General features: G+C 41.9%; 1 protein-coding gene across 2 annotated transcripts in view; it reads left to right on the plus strand.

The window, feature by feature from the left end:
* Positions 1 to 3,039: 3,039 nt before the first annotated feature.
* LOC123773959 (zinc finger protein 493) overlaps positions 3,040 to 17,592 on the plus strand; it is a 177,940-nt gene continuing 163,387 nt past the window's right edge. The window contains exon 1 of one of the 2 annotated variants that reach the window (XM_069318684.1): positions 3,040 to 3,245. The gene's annotated coding sequence lies outside the window, so the exon portion shown is untranslated. The remainder of the gene's footprint in view (positions 3,246 to 17,592) is intronic. The other variant, XM_045767959.2, reaches the window with a different exon arrangement.

The following is a 17,592-nucleotide window of genomic DNA, read 5'->3' on the forward strand; positions in this document are numbered from 1 at the left end:
CGGGCTATGGTGAGCCCGTAGTGGACTTACCTTGCACAGGAGCGGGAAAGTACGCGGTCGTTAGAAGAATGGTATCAGTATTGGGTACCAACCCGTCCTCAGGCCAGGCTCATTAAAGCAGTGGCCATCCCCTTTGACGCATTCATCAATTTTAACGTATTGTGTATTAAAATAAACTTTTATTGTATATAAATGTATATTATTTTTCACCCAAGTTCTATGTATAGTTACACGTAGGTTAATTAGATTAGGTTAGGTGTTTAGGGTCTGCTGGTGATTATTTGCATTTGTAGTACGTGGGTGAAGCATCAACCCGTCCTTAGACCGACCAAGTTCATTCCATTCAGCGGTCGACCCCAATGATGCATTCATCAATTTTAACGTGCTTTTCATCCAAAAAATGAATTTTCGCAAATATAAATTAATATTGATATATATTAGCATACTTAGGCATTGGGTAGGAACGGTTTAGGGCCACAGGGCTAACAACACCGCAAACCAGGCATGATAGGGCGGATATCATTGAAACTGTTAAAATACTGAACAATTTGCAGGATGTTGATCCTCTATGGCTCTAGTTCAGCTTGCCTGCCTCAGTTTTAGCATATCCTGACTGTCTGAGGCCCAGACTCGAGCCCTGCCTGTCTGCATGGCTAACCTGCTATGCACCTAGTGTGGTGGAAAAATAGGCAGAGACCCAAAAGGCTTGGTTTCTCATTTTTTAAGTGTAGTTTTTTCTGCATTTAATAAATCAGTTTTTATCTCTTTGCTATGCATTTACATATATATTAAACATTTTGTAACTAGCTTAACAAGATTTTTACTTAAATGAACTGTGGGGTTCAGTTCCTCAACCTCTATGTCCCTCTATCTCTTTTTTCACTACTGCATCAGGGATGGGTATGGGGTTACCTTGCCTACAAAGGGGTGCATAATAAATTACTAAACTATAAAAACTACATTTTGCTAGTGTGGCCGAGTACAATAGAATATTAGGTAATAGCCTAAGCTACTCTATCACTTTTGAGATATATTTTATTGTCTCAATAAACGTACTTAAACTTATACACACCATGATCGACGTGGATGACTCAGGGGAAAGCAAGACCAGTCCGCTCCACGCCGATCCCAGAGGTATCTGACTCATTCATTTTTATTAATGGAGGGAGCGAGGAAGACATCCTTAGAGTACAGTATATGTATATTTAGTTAATTTTGCCCCAGAAAACAGGATATGCTTTTTCTCCCATTGTTTCTGGGGATTTTTTCTATCTGGATTTTAAAGTTTCTTATTAACAAGCTTAGGTATACACAGCATTTGCTGTTACCCGATTCTATATGGATTACAAAGTGTATAGATCAGAAGATTGCAGAGTTCTTCTAGTAGCCTCATCTCACAGAATGGTATTGATTGGTTACTCATACATAGAACCGGGAGAGAACATGAAATGTGGGTCTAATCTATTAGCAGGCAATAGTAAAATCTTGGTAGAGCTCAAGAACATCTTCCAATATTTGTGAGTGTACGCAGTAAGTACAGAGTTTAAAGTAAAAGTTCAAAGTTCAAACCATTTGGTTTTAAATCTTTGATAACTGAGCAATCACAGATTTAGTGCTGAAAAGTGTGTACTAGCTCATGTTCACATTGTTTACAATTTTAAACTGAAGTAAAGTCTCGGTATTTACAGCTTAGGCAGGTAGGCGATTCCAGTTGAGGGCCACATAGGGCTAACAACACTACTTACTACAAATTAGGCATGACAGGGCGGATCTTATTGAAACTTTTAAAGTACTGAACAATTTGGAGAATGTTGATCTGGACAATTTCTTCAAAAGGTCAAATGTAACATAAACAAGGAGCAACGGTTTCAAGTTCAACAAGCCACAATGTAGGACTGAGAACAAATACTTTTTCACCTACAGGGTTATTAACTCCTTAGAACCGCCTACTTTTGGCTTGATGTTTTCCACCTGAGCCTTAAAAGTTAACAGAGTTTTGAAATTTACGGCTTCGACGGGTATGCGGCTCCATGGGTTACTTAATATGAATTAAGTAAGCCATGGAACCGCCTACCCGTCGAAGCCGTAAAGGCCAATACTCTGTAAACTTTTAAGGTACAGCTGGAAAAGATCAAGGCAAATGGGGGGGGACCTTCGATAAGCCGCCGGCTTCCTGTCCTCGTCGAGGCCACTAGTGTTAGTGGCTCAGGTAAATAAATTTATAACCCTATGGGTGAAAATCATATATTTTTAGTCTTGCAGAGCTTGAAGCTGTTGCCCGACTCTCCTTCAGATTCCTAAAGACGATTCTTATTTTAGCTAAGCTTCCATATGCATATAATAAGAACTAAGGCAGAAGATGAGTCACAATAACGTGACTGAAGATATGAATACTAGACCACACACTTGAAGATGAGGAGACGACGACGTTTCGGTCCGTTCTGGAGCGGATTGTCCGTCCACAATCGACTTGATAATGGTCCAGGACGGACCGAAACGTCGTCGTCCCCTCACCTTCTGGTGTGTGGATTAGTCTTTAATAATAACTAATTTACTTGTCGGGGACAGGCAACCTGTCCCCGACAAGACCCTATAGGTGATAAGTGCGCCCGGCGTTGTAACGATCCGGATCGTTGAATAGGAATGCCGGACGGCAGTATCAAGACCCAAAGAGTAACATTGCATGACGAGTTCCGGCGCTCCTCAAGCCGAGCAGGTGTCCAGACGTCCTCTCGTCGTCAAGATTGGATCAGAAGTCGAGTAAAAGAGTGTGTCTACTCGGAACAAGTTCAAAGTAGCACGGGCTATGGTGAGCCCGTAACTTACCTGGCACAGGAGCAGGGCAAGTAGCACGGGGTATGGTGAGCCCGTAACTTACCTGGCACAGGAGCGGGGCAAGTAGCACAGGCTATGGTGAGCCCGTAGTGGACTTACCTGGCACAAGAACAGTGGATGGTGGGGGGAGGAAGGAGGTGGTGATTCTAGGCGAGTGTGTCCTACAGCGGATGAGAAAACCACCGTCAACAGAAAACGGACGAAGCAGCGGTGCTAACGCCGGCGAGCGTGGACGGCGTCCTGTGACCTCCAGGCACCATGGTCGAGAGAGAGAGGAGGGGCGTTTTATTCTCGAGGTGGAGTTTTATGTCAAAATTTAGTGTGTGTGACGACACTTTTGGTATCACCATGGATGAAGACGTACATTAATACCTACCCTACGCGGAAAATGGTGTCAGCGTTTGAATCAGGTAGGCAAAACGTAATATAAGAATATATAAATAATTTCCGATTCTCCCTCTTCTTCCCCGAGCAACGCCATGTTATCCAATATGGAATTAAATGGCATCTGCGTAGCGTAGGAAGCACACGGCCAGGCTTCGGGACGTATAGCCCAGGCTTCCGCCATACATTGCGTCGTAGTAACGTGTAGAAATGTGTAGGTGAGGCGAGAGAAGGGAGGTAGATACGGGTTGTGGCAAGATGTTAGTGTGTGAAACAATTGAGACTCGGCAGCCCGCGGAGGGTGGCGGGCTGGGTGGCCGGGGTGGTTGGGGGGGTTGTTGGTGGGTGGTGGTTGGTGGGAGGGGTATGGGAAGGTGAGTGGGAGGGGTAAGTGGGAGGGTCGCCAGGTTGATGGTCCAGCCCGCGCTGCCAGCCGCACAAGCTGCCCCCCCACCCCCCACCTGCCCGTGACGTCATGTCCCTGGTGTTTGGTGTGGAGCTGAGGGCTTGTCAACCTCTGTACGGCCATTAAGGCCACCACCACAATACCCTACTGGCCAACCAGCATGTATACTTTAGTCCTGAGCATTGTCCAGGACCCAGTATACAGTGCAGTACAGTACATGTTGACCGGAAACCAGGGAACACCTCTGAGGTGAAATCCTCCCCCCCCCCCCTCCAACCACATATTTGCAATAGCATCTACACCATTCTGGACCAGAATTTAATCAAAACCTTTTTTAAATACTATACAGTATAAGAGAGAAGGGAGGATAAAACACTTTTGTGTTTTATTTCCCTGTGAGCCTGCTGACACTTGCAAAGATATGAGCAATAGATTTGTATACAATATATACAATACACCTTATAATAATAATAATTTGTATTCAAAAGAATGTGAGTACAAAGAACATAAGAATGATGTACGTACAATTGTTGGGAACAGGAGTTACACCTACTAATTAAGCTACTATTACACAAAGAGTTTCCCGCAAATCATTATTCCTTCATTTTCTTATCGACGTAGAAGACATGATTGGATTGGACATATGCTATAATATCTCGATCAAATAATTTTGAATAAAGGGATTTGCTTTCAAGTCCAGAATAAAAACATTTTTGATGATCAGAGATAATAAATGGCCAAGAATGACATTATATTTATTACTATAATTATAATGAAGTTAATGTTAATAGATCAGATTTGTAAATATTGTACTGTACTTATAGAAATATAATGTTATTTATCTGTAATTACCTAAGTGTAGTTACAGGATGAGAGCTACGCTCGTGGTGTCCCGTCTACCCAGCACTCTTTGTCATATAACTAAATATAAATATAACAGTAATTAACAATAACTGTGGGCCGGCATGCGTGTGTACTGTACATAGGTCTCTAGATGCTACTCCATACACACTCCTTCACTTGTGCAGTGGTATGGTAGGAAGTGATTGATATTACTCAAATGTTTCTGTTAGCTGTAGTTGACTGCTGGGTGCTTTGTTATTGAATATTAGTGGCCTATAAGACAGGTGGTTTAAGAACTGCATCTCCACTGGCACAGTTTCTTCGCAACCTCTCTGTTGGATTAATAATGCTTGGCCTGGGTAATTTTTATAATTGCCCTTTGTTGATAATAATCTGTTCAATTTATATTTATTGGGTCCTATTAATAAGGATAATTTGGATAATAATTTTATTAAGGAGATAGGCTAAGAGTATCAACAAAAATAACAAAGTTGATTGGTAAAATTAAATTACAGTATACAGTAATAGAATACTGTATATTCAGTAGGTACTGTACTTGATAATTATTTGTACTTGTGTTGCTGAATTATTGCAACTGTTCATATGTTGCTAATTCTCTGAACAATAAGCCTATGAGAGTTTTAAAGTAAACAATATTTCTAGTACACTGTAGGTAAATGGAGAATTAAAATAAGTGATTACAAATCTTTAGATCATTTTGGATGATGATTAATGCAGCAGTTAGTAGTCAGGTCTGCTCAACAGAATTGAAAAGTGGAAAAATAGAGCATTCATTAAAAGGCTTATTGTGGGGACCTGTGTGTAATTCAAAATATATTATACAGTATAGCATATTGTATTGGTAATGCACTTGTTCAGACAAGAAAACACAAAAGGCTTACTGATACTGTATTTGCATACTGTAGTCCTGTCAGGGGACAGGGATGAAGTGAACACAAAATATACACAGAATTTTGTAATACATGAGCCTAATACTGACCACTATAGATGGAACCCCGAAGAGGTTTGTGTTTAAACCCATCATAACTACTGTATACCTTAGAGCATTAAACAAAAAGTTAAATTTTCTTGTATGAAAGCAGTTACTGTATGTATGTGCCATTATTATAGGGATCAGATACTGTCCACAGGGAAATTAAGACATGATAATAAGATATGAAATACTGTACAGTATACAGTACTTATATACTGTACTGTAGTGCTTTATTGTTAGAGGTGAAGAAACAGGTGTTCAGGTGAAATTATTTTGAGTGATGAATGCAAGATAAGGAGTATAAGTGCACCAAACATTTGTATTCATCTTGATGCCAGGGAATATTAAACATTTTTTTATTTCTTTACCGTTATATTGGTGGTTAGAGATGCTAAATTTAACTTAGAATATGTGAGTCTTTAACCCATATCATATACAGTAGTTCAGTTTGCAATTTTTCATCATCCTGGTCTAATTGTTTTAAGGTTCATATTCTATTTGTAATAAACGTCATCAATTGGGGACCACCAATTGGGGATCACTCTCTCCTCCCTCCCTCCTTCCTCCTCCTCCCTCTGTCCTCCCTCCCTCCTCCCTCCCTCCTCCCTCCCTCCCTCTCTCCTTCCTCTCCCTCCCTCCCCTCCCTCCCCTCCCTCCCTCCCCTTCCCTCTCTCCTCCTTCCCTCTCTCCTCCTTCCCTCCCTCCCTCCCTCCCTCCCTCCCTCCCTCTCCTCCCTCTCCCCTCCCCTCCCTCTCCTCCCTCTCCCCTCCCCTCCCTCTCCTCTCCTCTCCTCCCTCTCCTCTCCTCCCTCCTTCCTCCTACTCCCTCTGTCCTCCCTCCTCCCTCCCTCCCTCTCTCCCTCCCCTGCCTCCCTCCCCTCCCCTCCCCTCCCTCCCTCCCTCCCCTTCCTCCCTCCCCTTCCTCCCTCCCCTTCCCTCTCTCCTCCTCCTTCCCTCCCTCCCTCCCTCTCCTCCCTCCCTCCCTCTCCTCCCTCTCCCCTCCCCTCCCTCCCTCCCTCTCCTCTCCTCCCTCTCCTCTCCTCTCCTCCCTCTCCTCTCCTCCCTCCATCCCTCTTCTCTCTCCCTCCCTCCCCTTCTCCTCTCCTCTCTCTCTCCCCTCCCTCCCTCCCCTCACTCCCTTCCCTCTCTCCTCCCTCCCTTCCCTCTCTTCTCCCTCCCTCTCCTCCCTCCCTTTCTCCTTTCCTCCTCCCTCCCTTCCCCTTCTCCTTCCTCCCTCCCTCCCTCCCACCTTCCTCCCTCCCACCTTCCTCCCTCCCTCCTTCCTCCTCCTCCCTCCTTCCTCCTCCTCCCTCCCTCCTTCCTCCTCCTCCCTCTCTCCCTCCTTCCTCCTCCTCCCTCTCTCCCCTCCCTCCCCTCTCCCTCCCTCCCTCCTCCTTCCTCCTCCTCCCTCCCTCCTCTCTCCTCCCTCCCCCCTCCTTCCTCCTCCTCCCTCCTCCTCCTCTTCCTCCCTCCCTCCTTCCTATCTCCCTCCTTCCTCCTCCCTCTCTCCCTCCTTCCTCCTCCCTCTCTCCCCTCCCTCCCTCTCTCCCTCCCTCCCTCCCTCCTCCCTCCCTCCTCCCTCCCTCCTCCTCCCTCCCTCCTCCTCCCTCCCTCCATCCCTCCCTCCCTCCCTCCTCCTCCCTCCCTCCCTCCTCCTCCTCCCTACCTCCTCCTCCTCCCTACCTCCTCCTCCCACCCTCCTCCTCCCTACCTCCTCCTCCCACCCTCCTCCTCCCACCCTCCTCCTCCCTACCTCCTCCTCCCTACCTTCTTCCTCCCCTCCTTCCCTCCCTCCCTCCCTCCCTCCCTCCCTCCCTCCTTCTCCCTCTCCTCCCTCCCCTCTCTCCCTCCTCCTCCTCCTCCTTCCCCTCTTTCCCTCCCTTTCTCCTTTCCTCCTCCCTTCTCTCCCTCTTCTCTCTCTCCCTTCCTCCCCCCTCCCCTCACTCCCTCCCTTCTCTCCTCCCTCCCTGCTTTCCTCCCCTCACTCCCTCCCTTCTCTCCTCCCTCCCTGCTTTCCTCTCCTCACTCCCTCCCTTCTCTCCTCCCTCCCTGCTTTCCTCCCCTCACCCTCCCTTCTTTCCTCCCCTCACTCCCTCCCTTCTCTCCTCCCTCCCTGCTTTCCTCCCCTCACTCCCTCCCTTCTCTCCTCCCTCCTTGCGTTCCTCCCCTCACTCCCTCCCTTCTCTTCTCCCTCCCTGCTTTCCTCCCTCTCTTCCCTCCATCTCCACCCTCCCTCCCTCTCCTCTCTCCCTCTTCTCCCTCCCTCCCTTTCTCCTTTCCTCCTCCTCCCTCCCTCCCTCCCTCCCTTTCTCCTTTCCTCCTCCTCCCTCCCTCTCCTTTCCTCCTCCCTCCCTCTCCTTTCCTCCTCCCTCCCTCCCTCCCTCCCTCTCCTCCCTCCCTCCCTCCCTCCTTTCCTCCTCCCACCTTCCCTCATTTCCTCCTCCCACCTTCCCTCATTTCCTCCTCCCTCCCTCCCTTCCTTTCTCTCTCCCTCCTTCATTTCTTCTCCCTCATTTCCTCCTCCCCCTCCCTCCCTCCTCTCTACATCCCTCTCCTCCTTTCCTCCCTCCCTCTCATCTCTCCCCCCCCTTCTTTCCTTATCCCTCCCCATTCTTTCCTCATGTTAAAAATAGAGATAAGGAGGGCAAAAAAAGCTATGACGTCAAGCAAAGACAAATCCTAAAGGGTTTGTTCAGTTATATTGAACAAAGGTTAGGGAAAGGATAGGTCCATTGAAAACCGAGACACGTCAGATAACGGATAATGACGAAGAGATGAGTAGTATTTTTAATAAATATTTTATCTCTGTACAGTATTTACTAAAGAAGAACTTAACTCATGCCTTCAGCCGAACAAGTCTATGTGGGTGGGTATGAGGACAGGTTGACTAGGTTTAACAGTTACCAGGTATGATGTTATTAAACAATTAGTGAAACTCAAACCAAACAAATCCCCAGGGCCGGACGACGTGTTTGCAAGGGTGCTTAAAGAATGCAATGAGAAGCTTTGCGATCCATTGTCTACCATATTTAATAATTCATTAGTCAGTCAAGAGTGTCAAAGTCGTAGAAGGTTGCTGTTGTGGTACCAATTTTTAAGAAAGGAGATAGATCACTTGTATCAAACTATCGCCCAATTAGCCTAACGTCTATTGTGGGAAAGTTACTTGAATCGATAATTGCAAATACTATTCGTCTTCATCTTGAAAAACAAATTAATAAACGATTCACAACATGGTTTTATAAGTGGCAGTTCATGTTTAACAAATTTGCTATCATTTTATTCCAGCCTAGTTGAGGCAGTTGATAGTGGTAAGGTTTGTGATGTTTTGTACCTTGACTTTAGCAAAGCTTTTGATACAGTGCCATATGAAAGACTGATTAAAAAGATAGAGGCTCATGGTATTGGGGGTGCTATATTAAGGTGGATTAGGGCATGGCTAAACCAAAGGAAACATAGAATTAGTATAAATGGGGTTAAGTCAGAGTGGGAAAATGTAAGTGGAGTGCCTCAATCAAGGCTCTGTCCTGGGACCTCTGTTATTCATAATACTGTATATAAATGATTTAGATTCAGGTTTGAGCAGCAACATTTGCAAATTTGCCGATGATACAAAAATCAGGAGGGAAATAAACACAGAAAAAGACTCGCTATCACTTCAACGGGATCTAAGTAGGGTTTTGAAATGATCAAAAGATTGCCAGATGCAGTTTAATGCTGACAAATGTAAGGTTTTGAGGCTAGGCAATGATGATAGAGTTACAAGATACGAGCTAGATGGTGTTGAGATTGCGAAGTCGGATTGTGAAATGGATCTGCGAGTTATGATTAGTAAGAATTTAAAACCAAAAAAAATCAATGCATAAATGTTCGTAATAAGGCAAGTAAGACACTGGGATTTATTAATCGAGGCGTTAGTAATAAGACACATGGTGGTGTTCTTCAGCTATATCTTGCTCTGGTTAGGCCCCATTTAGATTATGCAGTTCAGTTTTGGTCGCCGTACTATAGAATGGATATAAATTCACTCGAACGTGTCCACCGTAGGATGACAAAGTTAATCCCACAAATTAGAAACCTGTCATATGAAGAAAGATTAACAAAGCTTAAATTACATTCACTGGAAAGGCGAAGAGTTAGGAGTGACATAATAGAGGTTTACAAGTGGATGAATGGACATAACAAAAGAGATATTAATAGGGTATTAAAAGTATCAACACAAGACAGAACACGAAACAATGGGTATAAACTGGATAAGTTTAGATTTCGGAAAGACTTGTGTAAATATGGGTTCGGTAACAGGGTTGTTGATTTGTGGAACCAGTTGCCACATGGTGTGGTGGAGGTGGGGTCCCTTGATTGTTTCAAGCATGGGTTGGACATGTATATGAGTGGGATTGGGTGGTTATAAATAGGAGCTGCCTGGTATGGGCCAGTAGGCCTTCTGCAGTTACCTTTATTCTTATGTTCTTAAATTTATCCAATTTATACCCATTGTTTTGTGTTCTACAGTATTATGAGTCTGTATGAGAGTGCGAGTACCTTTTGGAGTAGATATTGCCTTTTAAGAGTATCTACATACTGAAAAATGTGATGAAATATATACAACCATGTAGGAACAAACATGTGCTGTATGCATGGTATCAAATGGCTGAGACTGCCAAACACCTTTTTCCAAGTCATATTATTTTGGTATGCAGTAGTATGATTTATAGCCAAATTCACAATGTATTTTTTCAAAGTAAAATTGTGAATTACAATATGTAATAAAAACTTGCTTCACAGAACTGGTGGCCATGTTAATTTGATGTTTGTATTAAATAAATATTTGATGTTTAAATGATTTTTTTTAATATAAAACATTTTATTTTTACCTTGATTCTTTTATGGGGGATAATGGCATAACTATTGTAGTACTGTATATCAATATCTGAAAAATACTGTATATCAATATCTGAAAAATACTGTATATCAATATCTGAAAAATACTGTTCCTAAACCATGGAATATTAACATAAAAAACATCAATCTTAATAAATGCATTGTATGTACAGTACTTTTAAGTAAAATATACAACCACCTCGCACCTTGCACTGTTTCCACATTACTGTCTGCAATTTTTCTAATATACAGATGGGTTCAGGAGCAGGTGACTTCTGCTCTATGGCCATATAGAGCAGAAGGGTAATAGCCATACCCGACCAGTTTTCCCTGAAACATGGCATTCCAATCAGTTAACATACCAGGCACCCAATTACTGCTGGGTGGACAGGGGCATTCAGTTAAAGATTGGCACCCAGTTAATCCGCCTTGGCCAGGATTCATTGTTGTTGATGTCCACACCAGACCCAAAACAATGGAGGAGGAGGAGGATGGGATGCTACCCCTTGGGTACACGTTCAGAGCGAGTACACATGAGAGCCACCTCGTGACGTGCCTCTAAGGGCCGACCAGGCCGGCTCTAAGGACCCATGGAAATAAGCCTTTTGGCATGGAAGTGTGTCTTGGCCGCTCCAAGCAACAGCCTGGTGGACCAAACTCTCACAAGTCAAGTCTGGCCTCGGGCCGGGCTTGGGGAGTAGAAGAACTCCCAGAACCCCATCAACCAGGCAGATTTTTAATACACCTGCACTCCTCCACATTACGTGTTTTTGCAAACAGCAAGTGGAGTTTTATGGTCTTAGAAAACCTGGCAAAATGAATGGGTTGTGTGCAAAAAAAACTGTGTTGGACACTGTACAGTATATGGGATGTGCACTCTTTGTTTACTTATTATAAATGTAATATACAAAAAATTCCCTCCTAGAAAACTACGACAATTATGCTTATGGTTGTACGGTACTGCATTTATAATTATTCATTATTTATCTTGTGAACATAAACAGCTTGATTTTATTGCATTGGGACCATATTCATTATGCAATGTCAGTATTGTGGAAATACTGTATACAATAGAGGAATCATTGCTGGATATTACTCCATGATTTTGTAATGGTATTACAGTACTGTACTGATGTCACAAAAATAACATTAATAGAATATATTTTTAAAGCCCCATATACATATACACAGTACACAGAAAGAATGTATGGGGTCTGAAATAGAAGTGCTACAGAGAAAGGTCAACCTTGGCCACCCTTTAACTCGTAAATCCCTAAATTATCTGTAAACATTTCAGCAGCATACAAAATCTGTTTCGACCAATCACACTGTTGTTGCATTGATACGAGGCAGCTCCTATTGGTCCATACGAGCAAAGCACTTGCTTGCTTTTGATGAGCAAAGCACTTGCGCACAGTTTGGTCTGAGTCCTTATGCTTAGCATCCTTATGAGTTTTCCTATCAAGACAGTTTCTTCTATAAGCAAATCTCAGTATATTGGCCCTTTGCTTTCTTACATCTGAAACAGTGCTTTCCCCAATACTAAGCTCCTTTGTCATGTCTTATATACTTGCCCCCACACTCAAGTTTCACAATAATTTACAGTATTGACATCTAAATTTTTTCTTATTGGCTTGTACATAACTAATGCTGTTACTAAACATTTTCCTAATAAATGTTTATGGAATTAATTATTTGTTAATAATTTTAGTAATGAGGGAAAGAACATAACATGGGTCAGTGCACAGGGATAGAACACATCCACCTCATCCGTTGCTCATGGTCCTCAGTCCTGTACCACAAAATATATCACATTCAAAGTCAAATTCATTTTTTGGCTTGGGAACAGAACAGTAAATAGTGCAAGTAAATACATTGGGGCAAAATTATATTTAGCCATGTCTGCTGAACTGTATAGTACTGTAATTAATTTATATCTTCTATTTTTGTGTTATTTTTATTGACATTGTTATTATGCAAGTGTGCTAATGCATTATAGTCCCACACATTCAACTCAGTTGTATGGGGCTGATCTGCTGTACTGAAGTTCTTTACCAGGTCAGATCTTTTCAAGTGGAATTGAACTTTTAAAGTAGATGGGATGTGAATGTACTGTTGTTGGGACTGGAAGCCCTTAATTGGCATATTAAGATCATCCTAGCTAAGGACAAGACTGTATCAATGTAGCTATGCATCCAGTTACTAATCAGACCCATTGGTGTTAAGCCTGACTGATCAATTAATGCACACATCGTCCACAGTGGAAGCAAGAATTAGTAATACAGTACTGTGCTATCAATAAAGAGATGCTAGATTATTCAACCTACTAGCAAATACAGGAAATGTAAGAACAAAGATAGCTCTTCAAGAAGGAATTTGACAGTTCCAGCACACACTTCAAGATTTTGGATTGTGATAGCTATGTTGGCAATTAGCAGTCCTTTTCGTTAAAGTAGAGGATTTGTAACGTACCGGTTTCTGGAGGCCTTTGTGTTGCCTTCGACCATGGCATCCTCTTCCCAGAGGAGATGTTCTTGTTCATCCCAAAGCAGGGCCATTAATTGAGGTGTTTCATGCTGAGCTATTGGAGGTTCGCCCCATTCCTAGTATGTCTTAAGGGGATATTCATGTTTGTGATTTCTGGTGCTCTAATCAGGTGCTTACAGCTTGGTATCTGGGTAATGCCCCTTGACAACACTGGACTTCCTTCCCTCTTCCCACGGTAAGTCTTATTCTGTTTATTCTATGTGGGAGTTAGCTTGAGAAGCCACTGAAGAAAGCTCTCCTAAAAATCCAGCACTGAATGATATTAAACTTCTTTTTTTCTTTGATGGCTTCCCATTTCTGTCCTGCCTTCATACCTGTGGTTTTTGGAGTTGTTGCTTTGGTGGGGTGTATTTGACTGGTGCAGTCGACCGGACCCCTGAGTCGCCAGGGCTGCCAACTGTTAGTTAATGAATTTTCTTAACTAGCCGTTGGATTTGGACAATGAGTGTGCACATAGTTCTTGTTGGGGTTACCAATGCTTTCCATGCTGTTGCTTGTTTTTTTGGTGTGCTCTACCTTTCTGGTGATTTAGTTACAAATATAATAGTCATATCAAGAGAGCAGGCATTGAGTGGAATATTTACAAAGAAATTACATAATAATAGACAGGCAATAATAGGATGGATGGGCAGCTAGCATCTGTCTGGACCTACAAAAAAAATGGCATTCAATAAGAGTTCCACATGGGGCTTTGCTGAAGGTAGCAACACACAGTAGATGTAACAGGAAGACTGCTAGCTTAAATTTTTGTATTTATTTTTATTTTATGTATATATACAAGAGTTCTTACATTCTTGTACAACCACTAACACGCATAGCATTTCGGGCAAGTCCTTAATCCTAATTTTCCCTAAAATACGACCCGACAAATCGTTTAACAACCAGGTACCTATTCACTGATTGGTGAACAGAGGCTACAGTTAAGGATTGGTGCCAAATAAATCCTTCCGGGCCAGGATACGAACCCAGGTCAAAGCGCTCGTGAAACGCCAGGCGAGTGTGCTACCACTTTGCCACGGGGACTGCTACAAATTTCTTCAACTAAATAACTTCAACTTTATTTTCATTTATTTTTTTCATTTAGTTGAAGCCCCTTCGACTAAATGAAAAATTTCCTAACAGACAAAATTATAGCAGCGACCAGAAGCAATATCTCAGATTGAAGGAACATCATGAGTAGAGGCTCATTACTAGCACCAATAATGTCCATTGTTTACACTATATAAATGATCTTGAAGGGATACAATATTATATGAACTTGTTTGAGGATGATGCTAAGTTACGGGAAAGAATAAGAGACCTAGATGATTGGTTTATCAAAGTAATTTGGACAAAATAAGTACACAAAGCAACGTATGGTTAATGGAATTCATTGTGGTTAAGTGTCATATTATGGAATGTGGAATAAGTGAAATCAGGCCACATTTCATCCTATAAATAACAGTTCAATAAGTGAAGGACAAAATATAGAGCATAGTAAGAGGAGCCTGTGCTACTTTTGCCAATTTCAGAATTGCATTTAAGTTTATGGATGGTGAATGGTAAAAATAGGTACAACATTCTTGGGACCTGAAGTAGAATATGCAACAGTTGTATGGTATCCATTTCCCAAAAATGCACATTAATAAATTAGACAAGGCACAAAAACATGCCTCTATAAAGCAACCAGACATAAAGCATGGAACTATGAAGAGAAACTGGAGGTGTTAAATATGCTAAAACTACTGGGCAGAAAAAAAGGGTGACATGATCACCATGTACAAAATTAACAGGAAAGGAAATCATTAGTTTAACCTTGGGGGAGACCTTAAAACAAATCTAATGTGTGTAGTTACAAGATGGGAGCTATTATACTTGTAGTGTTCTGTCTTCCCAGTACTTTTTGTCATATGACACTTTGAAGCTACTGACAGTTTTGGCATCCACCATCTTCTCACTTAACTTGTTGCAACTATGTCACTTTGTTTAAAAAAGAAAAGTTAAAAAAAAAATTGTCATCTTTGGGAGCCGGTCGGCCGAGCGGACAGCAAGCTGGTCTGTGATCCTGTGGTCCCAGGTTCGATCCCGGGCGTCGGCGAGAAACAATGGGCAGAGTTTCTTTCACCCTATGCTCCTGTTACCTAGCAGTAAATAGGTACCTGGGTGTTAGTCAGCTGTCACGGGCTGCTTCCTGGGGGTGGAGGCCTGGTCGAGGACCGGGCCGCGGGGACACTAAAGCCCCGAAATCATCTCAAGATAACCTCAAGATGGTTTCTTCTTGAAGTTTCAGGTTTCAAGAATTCCTCTTTGTCAATTTTGTTGACACCTGTTACTGACACCTGTTAATGTTTTGTATGTAGTGATCATTTTGCCTCATTTTCTTCTATTTTCTAGTTTTGGCATATTTAACAGCTGTAGCCTCCCTTCATAACTCTTGTTTTTCAATTCTGGAAGCCATTTTTTAGCATGCCTTTGCACCTTTTCCAGTTTATTAATGTGCTTCTTGATATATGGGCACCATACAATTGCTGCATATTCCAATTTTGGTCTCACAAACGTCATTAACAATTTCTTTAGTATTTCACAATCCATGTACAGTACTTAAAAGGGACTCTGAGGGTGGAAAGCGTAGCATATGCTCCTCGCACAATGTCCTGTGTGCTCCTCTGGTGACAGTCTGTTATCTAGAACCACCCCTAGATCTCTTTCTTTGTCAGAGTTCTTCAATTCTTTTCCACTGTTTGAGGTTAAGTGTGTTCTATTTTCTCCTATTTCACATTTCACAATGTTGCATTTATTCACATTAAATTCCATTTGTCAAGTGTTACTCCATACACTTATTTTGTCCAGGGCCCTCTTGAAGGGCATAACCATTGTCTAAGTTTATCTTCCCTAGTAAGCTTGGCATCATCAGCAAACATGTTCATATAATTCTCTATACCTTTTGGTAGCTCATTTATATAGACAATGAACATTACTGGTGCTAGAACTGAAACCATGTAGTACTCCACTAGTAACATTTCTCCAGTCTGATGCATTGCCTCTGAATATTACCCTAATTTTTATCTGAAAATGTTTCATTCATGTCAGAAGAAGTCTTCTTGTCACTCTCTTCACATTCCTATCTCTTCTCTTCTCTTCTCTTCTCTTCTCTTCTCTTCTCTTCTCTTCTCTTCTCTTCTCTTCTCTTCTCTTCTCTTCTCTTCTCTTCTCTTCTCTTCTCTCTTCTCATGGTAAGGAAACAAAGGTACTATAGTACAGTATACTGATAATGTATAAAAATGCTCTTCCTCTGAACGAAGATTGAATATCGGTACATTAAATGAAGGTAGTGAATGTCAAAACTATTGGAAGTTTCAAAATGTCATATGACAGGATATAGGGAATACAGAGCTCTCATCCTGTAACTACACCTGGATAATTACACACACACATCATTATACTGTATTTGTGTGATTTGAATGAGATAAAGAAGTTAGATCACAATTAAAAGTGCTTACATTAAATTAAATAATATTCATATTGGTAAACCATAAAAAACATACTAATAGTGTTAACTGTATGACAGATTATTGGAAAGACAGGATACTCAGTGAATAGTTATTTCTGTAATTACAGTGTAAAATAAGGGTAGTTTTTTTTCATTAGTGGGGGTCATGTATGGATACATATTTATATTTGTATTGTATGTACTGTATATGCAAGGATGAACAAATGTTGGCTTAGTTTACCAGTCTTGATAAAAATGTCTCATCAGATACTACTAAACTATGAGTTTATAGAAAGAAACTAACTTGAATGTATACTGTAAATAATGTTTTTCTATGTTTTATAAATTCAAATACAGTAGTTTTCATCAGACAGCAAGTAATTGCTAGAAGAACCCACAAACAGTGAGCATGGTGACCAGGGTTAATGCATTTTGAGGCTTGTTGGTACTTTCACTCATTGAAAATTCATTTACGGTTGTATTTAATGACTCCTGTGTATGTACGGTACATATTTATGAATGCAAACATCGATGTGTTTATGCCATATTTGATTGGTAATTATAGTATTTTCTTCCATATACATCATATTAGTATCTTTGGTGACCTCTCAGTTTTGTTGCCTGATAATTGTATGTGACTTATTTTTGTTTTATTCTTATGTACCATTTATCACAGTAGCATATGAAGAATGCATGATAACTGGGATGGAGTGGAAAAAGATAGTAAGCAAAATATCATTGAGATGCAAGTAAACCATCCCAAGCACACTAATTTATATTTATTATTTTTGTTATTAGATCTACTATAGTTATTAAGGGGGAAAATAGGTTAAAAAATGAAAAATAGGTTCAAATATGAAAATGGTTCGATTTCAATCAAACTTTTTTGACGAGTTGTGTATGAAAAGAGTTTCATCTGGTCCAAGTCTCAGCATCGTAGCATAAATAGGAAGGGAGAAAAAATATTGAATTATGTGTCGGGGAGGGAGGGAGCCGGTCGGCCGAGCGGACAGCACGCTGGACTTGTGATCCTGTGATCCCGGGTTTGATCCCGGGCGCCGGCGAGAAACAATGGGCAGAGTTTCTTTCACCCTATGCCCCTGTTACCTAGCAGTAAAATAGGTACCTGGGTGTTAGTCAGTTGTCACGGGCTGCTTCCTGGAGGTGGAGGCCTGGTCGAGGACCGGGCCGCGGGGACACTAAAAGCCCCGAAATCATCTCAAGATCTCAAGAT

Source organism: Procambarus clarkii, chromosome 91, assembly GCF_040958095.1.
Source record: "Procambarus clarkii isolate CNS0578487 chromosome 91, FALCON_Pclarkii_2.0, whole genome shotgun sequence".
In the NCBI taxonomy this organism is placed as follows: Eukaryota; Metazoa; Arthropoda; class Malacostraca; order Decapoda; family Cambaridae; genus Procambarus; species Procambarus clarkii.